Source organism: Peromyscus eremicus, chromosome 18 (assembly GCF_949786415.1).
Source record: "Peromyscus eremicus chromosome 18, PerEre_H2_v1, whole genome shotgun sequence".
NCBI classification, from domain to species: domain Eukaryota; kingdom Metazoa; phylum Chordata; class Mammalia; order Rodentia; family Cricetidae; genus Peromyscus; species Peromyscus eremicus.
This window is the reverse complement of record NC_081434.1, coordinates 25,106,146-25,118,785: the sequence shown is the minus strand read 5'-3', so window position 1 is coordinate 25,118,785 and position 12,640 is coordinate 25,106,146.

Here is a 12,640-nt window from a genome sequence, read left to right as displayed (position 1 = left end):
TGCTCCAAACTACTATGTATTGTGAAGAACAATGCTCTGCAGACTGTGCCTTGTTCTAAGAGACTCCGTTTTATAAACAGCTTTTGACTCCATTTTGAAGACAGAGGATGACTATGCACCAGGGTAGACGCTAAGCAGTACATTCTATTCAGCAATTCCCATCGGCACAGATTGGCAAAGACTTAGTGGAAAAGGTGTATACCTATAAATTTATTGGGATAAATTTGGACTGTAGGGGCACATAAGCGTATTAAAGCCATATTAGGTGGACCAAGAACTTATTGGAAGCACAGGACCAAAGAAAGCATGCAACTCCCTCAAGTGAAGCACAAAGAAGTGGACACAGAACACTGATGGTGGCCCCTAACACTCTATTGAGAACCTTGTAGATGCTCAGTCCACAAGGTTCAATGCCTCAGCAGTTCCAAACTGATGATGAAGACCTTCAGAATTTCTAGAGAGTCACAAATTCCAATATCCATAAATGAAGGCAGCAAAAATAGCAGCAGCAAGGAGTTAGATGCACTTCTCATCAAAGAAAAGGCAGGCAGGAAAATATGTTTTTTTCCTCAGATCTGTCTATAACTGGCGTACTAACTGAAGGTGCTTCCCAGTCTAGGAGAACGTCATCCTCCCAGTTCATCCGTCTAGGAAAATACCTTACACATCCATCTTGAGGATCGTCTGAGTCCATTCCAGATCCAATTAAGCTGACAACCAAGAAAAACCACCCAAATTGTTTTGTTTACAAAATTCAGTGTCTAATAATACATGTGTGATTTCAAAAGCGAAAGTCAAAACTCTCAAGATTGTATCACATTCTTTTTAAATTAAATTTATTTATTTACTGTACATCTCAACCACATTTTCCCATCCATCCCCTCCCATCCCCTCCCCCAACCTCCTCTGTCTCCTCAATCTACCTCTCCTCTGTTTCTGTTCAGAAAGGGGCAGACCTCCTATGGATATCAACAAAACATGGCTTATCAAGTTGCAGTAAGACTAAGCACCCCCCCCCCTCGCCCCCTTGTATTAAGACTGGGAAAAGCAACCTAGTATGAGGAATAGGTTTCCAAAAGTCAGCCAAAGCATCAGGGACAGCCCTTGTTCCCACTGTCAGGAGTCCCACAGTAGACCAAATTACACAACTGTCACATATATGTAAAGAGCCTAGGTCGGTCCTTGCAGGCTCCCTGGTTGTTGGTTCAGTCTCTGTGAGCTCCTATGAGCCCAGGTTAGTTGATTCAGTGGATTTTCTTGTGATGTCCTTGACACCTCTTGGCTCCTACAGTCCTTCCTCCCTCTCTATAGCAGGGTTCCCTAGCAAGCTCCACTTAATATTTGGCTGTGGGTCTCCTCATCTGTTTCTGTTAGTTGTTGAATCTAGTATCACATTCCTACAGTTTTAAACATCTTTAGTTTAAATTGATTATTTCAATCATCTCAATCCCTCCTCTTTATCAGTCTAATTTTTCTATATCTGCTTTTGAATAGCATTGTGATGTAATTATTAATGTAGCCTGATACTATCATTTGACATTATTATTGTAATTTATACTTTGTTAATAAATACTATACAGTTGGAATGAATGGGGTCTTAGTTATAATCTATAATTTATTTAATGTATGAACATAAACAAATTCTATAATGAATAAATTTAAGCATTTATTTTCTATAAAGTGTGAACATTATGAAGCAGCTGTTAAGCAGAGATATGTTCAACAACATTATCACTATGACAAATGCTAAATACATACAGGTTTTTATTGTTACTTTTTTGGACAATAAAAATGATATTTATTTAGTTGAAAGTTCTTCCTGTTTTGAAGTATTATCCACAAAGATGATTGCAGTCATACTATGATTGACTTAGAAATATTTGGGCAATTCTATAGTACTTTTATATATATATTGTGAAAGAAACTTTCCAAACAGAAAATAAATAGCCTGTTTTTAGTACCATATGTCTACTTACTAGAAACAGGAGACTAGAGAGATCAAACAAGTGTCAGCTCTGACAACCTTCTCTTTAGTCTCACAGCAGAGATGATTTTTAATGATGGTAGAAGTCCAATTCCATTTTCTTTGATAGAGAATGGTGAAAAGTGATTGTTTCCACAACTGGTATTTTTACAACACAGAGTTAGTAAAAATCAATTGCTCCAAGGACTGTGATGAGTGAGTAACACACAACTAAGGAATGTTCTGCTGAAGACAGAGACTAAGTAGTGATCTCTTGTGAGAGAAGATTCCACAGAAAGCACACCAGGTTTCTCTATAGTAATGGAGTTCATGTACAAAGCCCTACTTCTCATTGACATATTAAGAAGAGATGTAGAAAATATTTGAATGTTAGCAGAAACCATAGACACAAAATGTTGGGAGATGTGTCAAAGAGAAGGGCTCATGTGAGTTTAGCACAGCTAATGGGAGACTTTGATTACTCTCATCCTCAAGAGTCTGCAGTTGTAATTGAAAAAAACATAAATAAGTTAAAGGGCAGTTTTCTGTGCATTTAGCCAGAGTAAACTGTGAAAAGATAAACCCTTAATTTGGCAAGAAAGAAAGGAACTCTGGTCACTGGGTTTGGGAATTATATTTTTGTTGAAAGAACTCAATGTCGTCTCAGAGGAAGAAACTCATTCACTGTGTTCAAAGTAATTTTCAGATGATTATGTTCTTTTAAATCTTTTTTCTATGGGTTGTTTCCTGAGCCATTGAACAGTTAAAGCTTAATTCCAACTCAAGTACACTGTGAAAGTTCTAAAAGTATCCCTCAGAGTGAGAAAGGAGTCTAATCCCCCCTTATTTAGAAAGGAGAGCTGTTCTGGAAGTCAGGCTCTGTACTTGAATTGAGACATCCTAGAAATAAGCTTCCTGGTCATTGCCAGACTGATTCTCCTTGTCTTGTGATCAATATGTTGTCTTCAGCAAAATAATCTCACTGTCAAATTCTGGTGGGCAACCAAGAGCAATAGCAATCGTCTGTATTGTTTGTGAGGTCTCTGGTAACCCCCTGACCAGCATCTCTGAGGGAGGTCTCCAAGACCTGGCATCAGGCATTTCATATGAGAACCATTATTTTCTGAAAGGAGTGTGATTTCCTGTGTGGGGTGACACCGTTTAAACCCTTTTAGTGTAGGTGGATTTTGGAAGTTTATAAAATAGTGGATTTCCATATGGCTTTTTTTTTTTTTTGAGACAGGGTTTCTCTGTGTAGCTTTGTGGCTTTCCTGGAACTTGCTTTGTAGACCAGGCTAGCCTAGAACTCACAGAGATCTGCCTGCCTCTGCCTCCCGAGTGCTGGGATTAAAGGCGTGTGCCACCACCCCCCGGCCCCATATGGCTTTTAAAATGTCTTTAGGGATGGCTATAGCTATCCTTGCTCATTCTCTACCCTACTTGTCCCACTTATAACCTTCCTCATTATTATCCCTTCACCCTTTATATCACCTGTGTTCTACTGTCCCTCTTTCCTAAGCTCTTTCCTCTCTCATATCCTAATGGTCCCTTTCTAGTCTACATTTACTCCAACTTAACCACATAAATAAAAGGTTTATTATTTCATATCCACACTTGATAGAGGTCTAATATCCAGATAATATAAAGAACTCAAGAAACAAGATATCAACAAACCAAATAACCAAATTTAAAAATGGGGTACAGATCTAAATTGAGAATTCTCAACAGAGGAAACTCAAATGGCTGAGAAACCATTAAAGAAATGTTTAACATCCTTAGCCATAGGGGAATGCAAATTAAAATTCCATCTTACACCTGTCAGAATGGCTAAGAACAAAAGCACAAGTAACAGTTCATGCTAGAGAGGATATGGAGCAAGGGGAACACTCCTCCATTGCTGGTGGGAGTGAAAACTTGTACAGCCACTGTGGAAATCAATATGGCAGCTCCTCAGAAAATTAGGAAACAGTCTACCTCAAGACCTTGCTATATCACTCTTGGGCATATACCCAAAGGATCCCCATCATACCACAAGAACACTTGCTCAACTATGTTTATTGCTGCTTTATTCATAATAGCCAGTAACTAGAAATAACCTATGTGTCCCTCAAGAGAAGAGTGGATAAAGAAAATGTGGCACATCTACACAATGAAGTGTTAAAAATGACATTATAAAATTTGCAGGCAAATGGATGGAACTATACAAAAGCAGCCCGAGGGAGGATAACCTTGACCCAGAAAGGGGGAAGCAATGGATGAAGAGAGCATGGGGAAGATGACTGGAATTAGAGGACATTTATAGGACAGTGTGGAAACTTAGTGCAGTGGAAGCTTCCTAAAATCTATGAGAGTGGCCCTAGTGAAGACTCCTAGTGATAGAGGATACAAAGTTGATAGCCAGGCAAGGCATCCAGTGGTGGGCCAGGGTTGCATTTGCTTGAGCTGTTGGCCAAGGGAGTCCCATGGAGATATCCAAATAACCCAGGTTGATGCTAGGACAGTCACTCTCTGCAAACTGAGAGCTGAGAAAAATATCCACAGTTCCTTGAACTTAGAGGTTGAACTGGTGCCAGCATGGAGTCTTCATGCCTATGTTCAAGTCTCTTTAGCAAAAGAAGGTACTCTGCAGGTTATGGAAAGAGAAACCTGGACACTAAACCTGCCACAAAACCCTTGACCTACAATCTGTCCTGCCTGCAAGGTGTACTGAGATAGTGGTGGCGCAGAACTTTGGAGGGTGGCCAACCAATGTCTAGCTTAACTTGGCTGACTCCCTCTAGGAGAGGGAGTCCATGCCTGACTCTGCCAGGGCAGCTAGGAAACAGAAACTGGATAACCCAGAGACCTACCTAGAGTAGAACCAAACATGACTGGCAAAAAAAATCAATGAAATAATTCCTAATGGTATTCTGGGTGACTTATCATCATCATAGAGGCTTCCTCTGGCAGCAGGTGGAAGTGGATGCAGATACCTACAGCCAGACATTATGAAGGGCACCTCATTGGAGGTCTCCATTGGTTTCCACCATTCAGAGCTCAGAGAACCTTGCAGAAGAGGGAGAGGAAACATTGTAGGCATCATGGGAGATTAAGGACACCAGGAAAACAGGAGAACATGGCCTACAAAATCAACTAGGCAGGGTTCATATGTGCTCACAGAGACTGAAGAGGCAAGCACAGGCCTGCATAAGTCTGCACCAGGCCCTCTGGGTATATGTTATGGCTGCTGGCTTGGTGTTTTTTCATGGGACTCTTAACAGTTGGAGCAGGTGCTTCTCTGACAATTTGCCTGCTCTTGGGACTCTTTCCCTCCTATTGGGTTGTCTTGTCCAGCACTGAAATGAGGTTTTTTGTCTTGTCTTATTGTGTCTTCTTTTGTCCTGTTTCATTGTTTTCTCTTGGAGGCCAGCTCCTTTCTGAAGGGAAATAGAGAGGAAGTGGATCGAGAGGAGAGACGTGGTGGGGAGGGCATCTGGGAGGAGTGGAGAGAGAGGAAACTATGGTTGAGATGTATTGTATGAGAGAAGAATCTATTTTTATATAATTAAAAGGTTCAAAGCTAGGAGCCACATATGAGGGCGAATATGTGGAATATTTCTACCTGTGTCTGGATTACCACTCTCATTGTGATTTCTTCTAGTTACATCTAAAACCTGCAACTTTCATTGTGTCATTTTTCTACTGAGCTGGAAAAATTCCATCGTCTATTCACATTAAATTTTCATTACATATTCACCAGTTGAAGGACATCTGGGGGTTTTCTTTTCCTAGCTATTGTGAATGGCACAGCATTGAAAATAGATGAGTATCTATGTAGTAAGATATAGAGTCCTTTGGGTATATGCTGAGGAGTGATAAAGCATTTCTGTACAAGGAGATCTGTATCCAGCTTTGTGAGGAACCTCCATACTGATTCCCACAGAGCCTGCAATCTCCTCAACAGTGAATATATTTTCTCCCTTTGTTGCATCCTTGCTAGCTCACACTACCATTTTTTATTGATCGTAGATATTCTCACTAGGATAAAATGAAATCTCAAAGTTGTTTTTACATGTGTTTTCCTGATTGCTAAGGATCTTGAAAACTTGTTAAAATAGTTCTCAGTTCTTAGTCATTTATATTTCTTATTTTGAGAGCTCTCTATTAAGTTGCATAGGCCATTTTGTAATCAAATTGGGTGTTTTGTTTGGGGTGTGTGTGTTTAGTTTTTCTTTTCTTTTTGTTCTTTATGTATTTCAGGGACTAATCTGTCAAATGTATGGTTAACATTGATTTTCCCCATCCTGTGGGCTGCTTTTCACTTTACTGATGGTCTTACATGATGTACAGAAACTTTTAGCTTGATGAAGTTCTGTTTGTCAATTGTTGTTCTGATTTTCTGAGCTACAAGTCCTATTCAGAAATTACTTAGCTGTGTCTATAAGCTGAAATACGCATCCTACTTCTTGTTCTAGAACTTCAGGGTATCAGTTCTTATTTTGAAGCCCTTGGTCTGTTTGGATTTGAGTTGATATTCAATGTTCCCAGCATCATTTGTTCAAGATGCTATCTTACCACACTGAATGCACATAATCTAACCTGATATATCTTGTATGATATGATATGATATATATATATAATATATACATATATATTGCTATTTAGTGCTGCCAATATATGCATGGGTATAAGACCATCTACTAGAGCATGGACAGTCTCTGTGCCTTTACACTGGAAGAAAACTGACTTTCCTTCTCCCCCAAACCATCAGTTGCTGATAGATCCTCAGCTAGAGCTAGGCATTCCTTATCTCATCCTCATTCCATGCTGGGCTTTTGTCTGGATTGATCTTGTGCATGTCTTTAGTGTGCAGTCACAGCTGCCATCAGTTTATATACGCAACTGCCTTCCTGTATGCAAAATCACTGTCTTGGTGTAGCCATCCACTGCTCTGGCTCTTGGAATGCTTCCACCCCCTCTTCTGTCAGGAACCCTGAGCATTGGGAGAAGGGTGTGATATCAATGTCCCAGTTAGAGAAGAGCACCCAGCCATCTGTTACTTGGTGCACTTTGGACCAGTTGCAAGTGTCTGGGTTAATTGCCAGTGACTACAAGAAGCTTCTCTGATGAGCACTGAGGGATACACTAATGTATGCTGTGATGGTAGTCTTTAGGAGCTGGTTTAATACTATATTCTTTCTTAAGAAAATTATCGAGTACAAAAAATCAATTGGGCTGTATATTTTAATTATCCAGATGAAAAATAAATAAATAATGATATTTCAGTCAACAAACACAGCACATACACAGTTGATCCTGGTGTATTCAATTGTCCAGTGATATCTTAGGTCCCATAATATTAGTGCCACTATTGCACCAATAAATCTTGAAGACAAGTTACTGTTGTAGGTCATGGGTTTGCAGCTGTCCATCCATTTTCTTTTTTCTCCCCCTTCCCAACTCACTTCCTTTTCTCTCTGGAACTTCTGCTCTGCCATTAAGTACTCAATGAGAAGATTTATTAAAAATCACAAGTTCAGCTTTCAGCTTCTTTATCTCTTCGTATCTGCTCCCTAATTTCTCAATGGTGTGATTTCAACATACACAAACTTTCTCTTGTTGGATGTTTATACGAACTATCAAAGAATAAAATAGAAAATTCAGGGACTAATTTTTGTAGCATTTGACCACATCTACTTTTTCACAGTTTTGGAATACTTGCAGAATTGGTGTTTTGTGGTAATATTGTAGCAAAGGATTTCACCTCTCTTCATGTGTTTACCAGGTGTCAGGCACTGTCTCTAGCCTTTGTATACTCAACAACCATGTGATAAAAGTGCCTTCCTAAGGTGATTTCACAGGTGAGAAGATGGAATCTCACAGGTTATATTGAAGAGTTCCTTTTGATGATTAATACAAGACTTGCACTGCATGAACCTACCCACTTACCTACTCCACTGACCATTCCATGACTCCTAGAAACTGTTACTGTTCTAAAAAAATTAAGATCAAATAAAGGTGTTATTAAAGCAAGTAAAATAAAGGGATAAAGCTAAGATAGAATAAATATGCTGTCCGAGTTATTGATATCTATTTAATTATAATGATGGAATCTTCACTTTCATATATCCATCACACAGAGTGCCAGTGGAAGCCATTCTATATACCTCCTGCTCTTTTCTTAGTCATATGTATTTTTAAGTGGATAAACATATGTGAATTATATTTTCCATTAACTCTAAAATAATATGTATATATTTGTGTAAACAATGGTGGAGTTTTTATGTCCCAACCACCTGGCTCCAAACAAATACACAAAAGCTTATTTATGTTAATTATAAAATGCTCAGCCAATAGCTCAGGCTTGTTATTAACTAGCTCTTACTTTTAAATGAACCCATTTCTATTAATCTATGTATTTCAACATGGCCTGTGGCTTTACTGGTTCTCTGGCATCTTACTTCTTGAGTGGCTCCTGTCTCTCTTGACTCTGCCCTTCTTCATCCCAGTCCTCAGTTAGATTGTCCCACATAACTTTATCCTGCCTTGCCATAGGCCAAATAGCATTTTTATTAACCAATGAGAGCAATACATATTCACAGCATACAGAAGAATCATCCCATAGCATACTTGAGCATGTTATGGGAGTAAGCAACTACTTTTTTTTTTTTCAGGTCCATTCCATGAGATGGAAACCATATCTGACACTGCGAAAATGATCAAGAACCTGAGAGTAGATACATCACAGGCCCAATGGGCAAACCTACTTGTAGCTAGAGTTTTCCTGCCTGGCCCAAAGTCAGGACAAATCTCTCTCACCTGCCAGTCCCATAGCCACTCAGAACCGACCAAGTAAACACAGAGACTTATATTGGTTACAAACTGTATGGCCATGACAGGCTTCTTGCTAACTGTTCTTACAGCTTAAATTAATCCATTTCCATTAATCTATACCTTGCCACATGGCTTGTGGCTTACCGGTATCTTCACATGCTGTTTGTCATCGTGGTGGCTGGCAGTGTCTCTCTCTGCCTTCCTGTTCTCCCCTCTGTTAGTCCCGCCTATACTTCCTGCTGGCCACTGGCCAATCAGTGATTTATTTATTGACCAATCAGCAACACACTTGACATACAGACCATCCCACAGCACCTACTACTATTCTGCTGAAGGAACATAGCAATAAAATTGCTCCTAATGACATATTGCCTTACCCATAAATCAGTGCATTACTCAGGTCTCACCAGTGAAGCTTCTCCTTGCAGTAAATGATAATTAACACAGACACCCACAATTGGACACTTGCAGTGAATGAGAGACTTTGGAGTACTCATCTCTAGCTGAGCTGTCCCTCAAGATTCAGGAATCTATGTGGAAGGGGAAGCAAAAAGATTGTAAGAGTCAAAGGTTATGGATGACTCAAGGAAACAAAAGTCTTGCAGACACAACAGAACTGATGACCATATGAACTCACAGAGGCTGTGACAGCACACACAAGACCTGCATAAGTTCAATTCAAATGAAAGCATAAAGTCCCACCCCTAACCAAGAAGCTTTTTACAACTGATACCATCTTGGAAAGGAAAAAATCATTTTTCTTCATTGTGAGTAATATGGATTATATCAACTATACTCCAGGGCAGGCAGTGTGCTCAGGATAATTGGCTCACCCAAAATGGACTCCATTTTATTGTGTGTGCCTTTTGGTTTTTAGTATTTTTTGAGTCAGGGTAGGTTTTGTTTGTTTTGTTTTTCTGAGAGAAAGAACATGAAGTGAGATGGATAGGAAAGAGGGATGACCTGGAAGGAGTTTGAGGAAAGGAAAGAACATGCTAAAGTAAATTATATGAAAAAGCAAATAAGAAAGAAAATTTAAAATAAGAAGTTGGGTGGGTGTAGCTGGAAGTTTTCCAGTGTCCTGGCTGGCCAGAGGTTGGGACAAATCTCTCCCACTCGCATCTCCCAAGTAAACATACAGAGGCTTATATTACTCACAAACTATATGGCCATGGCTCAGGCTTATTACTGACTAGCTCTTATACTTAAATTAACTCATAATTCTTATTTATGTTTAGCATGTGGGTTGGTACCTTTACTCAGTTCTGTCTTGTCATCTTGCTTCCTCTGTGTCTAGGTGGCAACTCCTGACTCAGGCTTCCTCTTCCCAGAATTCTCTTTGTCTGCTTATCCCATCTATACTTCCTGCCTGGCTACTGGCCAATTAGCATTTTATTTATCAACCAATCAGAGCAACACACATTCACAGCATACAGAATGACATTCCATAGCAGGTGGGGAAGAAAAGAAAGTCAGATTCGTAGAGTACAGGAAACTACAAGAACAATAAAATCCTGAGATGGCCCCACTGTGATTTGTGTGTGTGCATATGAAAGCCAGAGGCTGACATAAGATTTTTCCCATATTTTTGAGACAGGAAGTCTCATTGAACATGGACCTGACAGTTTGAGCTTGAGTAGTTATTCCTTGGGATCTATCTGCCACTAATCCCTCAAGTGTCAGGACTACATGCTGTACCTAGTTTTTCACCTGGATGTTGGAGATAAAAACCAAGTCCTCAGACTTGCTAAGAATGCACTATATTATCTTGGTCATCTCTTCAGTATTAATGGAGAGATTCTTGTATCTCTACTCAGCCTCTTCATAGAGCAAAGAGGATGGAGTTTATAAATGTCGATTATTAAAATAGAGACACACATTCATATAGGAAGACTATACAGAGTATCTTTGAAGGAAACTGAAGCCAAGTTAATTTTACCAGTCAAGCACTTTTAGATTATATTTAATTTGTACTATGTATCACTGAGCAAGTGCTTAATGCTTGATTTTTTTTCCTTTGGATTAGTTTCCTAGAAACTTCATATGTATGACTAGAAACTGAGATATAGCATGATCGTTTTAAATCTTTGATAAGATTGCTTTGAAGCCCCTTGGGTCTCATAGTTATTTTTTTTCAGCATTAATCCACTAGCTTGGTAAACCACAAAATTGATCACAGAAATGTAGAATCATGTTATAAAACTATAGCAAATTTTAAAACATCAATGGAAAACATTAGGGTAAATTAGGTAAAAATAACCAGATAAAAATGAGTGATTGTGATATTTTGTTTGTGATATAACAAATAAAGTTTGCTTGAAGATGAGAGGGTGGAACTAAGCCACTAGTTAGCCATAGAGGCCATGCAGTGATGACATACACCTTTAATCCCAGCACTCAGGAGGCAGAGTCAGACAGATTTCTGTGAGTTCAAGGCCACCCTAGGCTACACAAGACTGATCCGTCTAAAGGAGAAACAGAGCCAGGCAGTAGAGCCTCATGCCTTTCAACCCAGCACTATGGAGGTGGAGACAGGAAGTAATATGGCTGGGCAGAGAAAGAGAGACAGGAGCTTGGTGTCTTTTGGCTGAGGATTTCTTAGAGGTAAGAACTAGTAGCTGGCTGCTCTGCTTCTCTGATCTTTCAGCTTTCACCCCGACATCTGACTCCTTGTTTTTGTTAAGACCAATTAGGATTCATGCTACAAATAATGCTGTTTTTTTTTTTTCTTTCCAGAAAGGAATTATAGTTACTTCCATGAATCTGGTGATGATTTACTTCTTGCTGGGTCATTGACTTCAGATAGGAATTGTGCCCGTGGCTATGTCAAGACTGCCCTCAAATCATTTTTCTTGTCACTTCCTTGATAACCCATGCTCTATATGTTGCTCATCTTGTTATTAATTTGTTTTCTTTTTGAAATTTTTTTCTAAAACTGATTATGTCTTTCTCAGGGAAATAAAACTGTGAGTAGGTTCCATTATGGCCAGCAGGAGTGGTCCTTGGCTTGCCACCTCCGAATGGAGATGGGAGGGGACATCTAAGAACAGCAAGGGCCAAGCTGCCATCAAAGAACTGTGCCTCTTCTCCCTAAACACGTGAATAAAACCCGCATAATTACAGAGACCCACGAAATAGCTGAAAATAGTAGACTTCTGTTGGATGAGAAGGCATAATAATCAGTATGTCTCAATTCTGGTTTTGCTCCAACAGGAGGGTAAAGGCTTTCCCTTGTCAAACTGATGTTTTTCACCATGCTCTAGAGAGCATTTCCAGTGATAAGTGGAGAGTTAGGGGGAATCTATACCATGCTGGGTAATAAAGTAAAAACATGAACAAGTTGAATATATATATATATATATATATATATATATATATATATATAATATGTATGTATATACATATATGTGTATAGACACATATGTATTTTTCCAGCTCTGTTTAACTAATAGAATCATTTCAGATATATTATATACATTTGTCTAGCACCATGCTTGCTACATAGCTGATTCTGAAAAAAAAAAACAATTAAGTGAACTTACTATATTATATTTACTATGCTAAAAAGTGCATGAGATATGCATGGCAGAAGCATATAATAGAGAATATTTTCATGAAGTGCTTCCACAGTGCAAACAGCACAGAGGTATGTATCTTTAACAGGGATAGCAATCCTATCACATAATTACTTCCTAGTAGAAACCAAGTACATTCTTATTTTCTTCAATACTTGCTGCATGGAGTTTAACTGGATTAGACCTTCGTATACTGAGAAGATGATGTTGAACTTTAGCCAATACAGTCCCCCAAATCAGAATGTCTTTAAAGAGTCCATAGAATTTCCACACTCAAAATTGTTTCAGT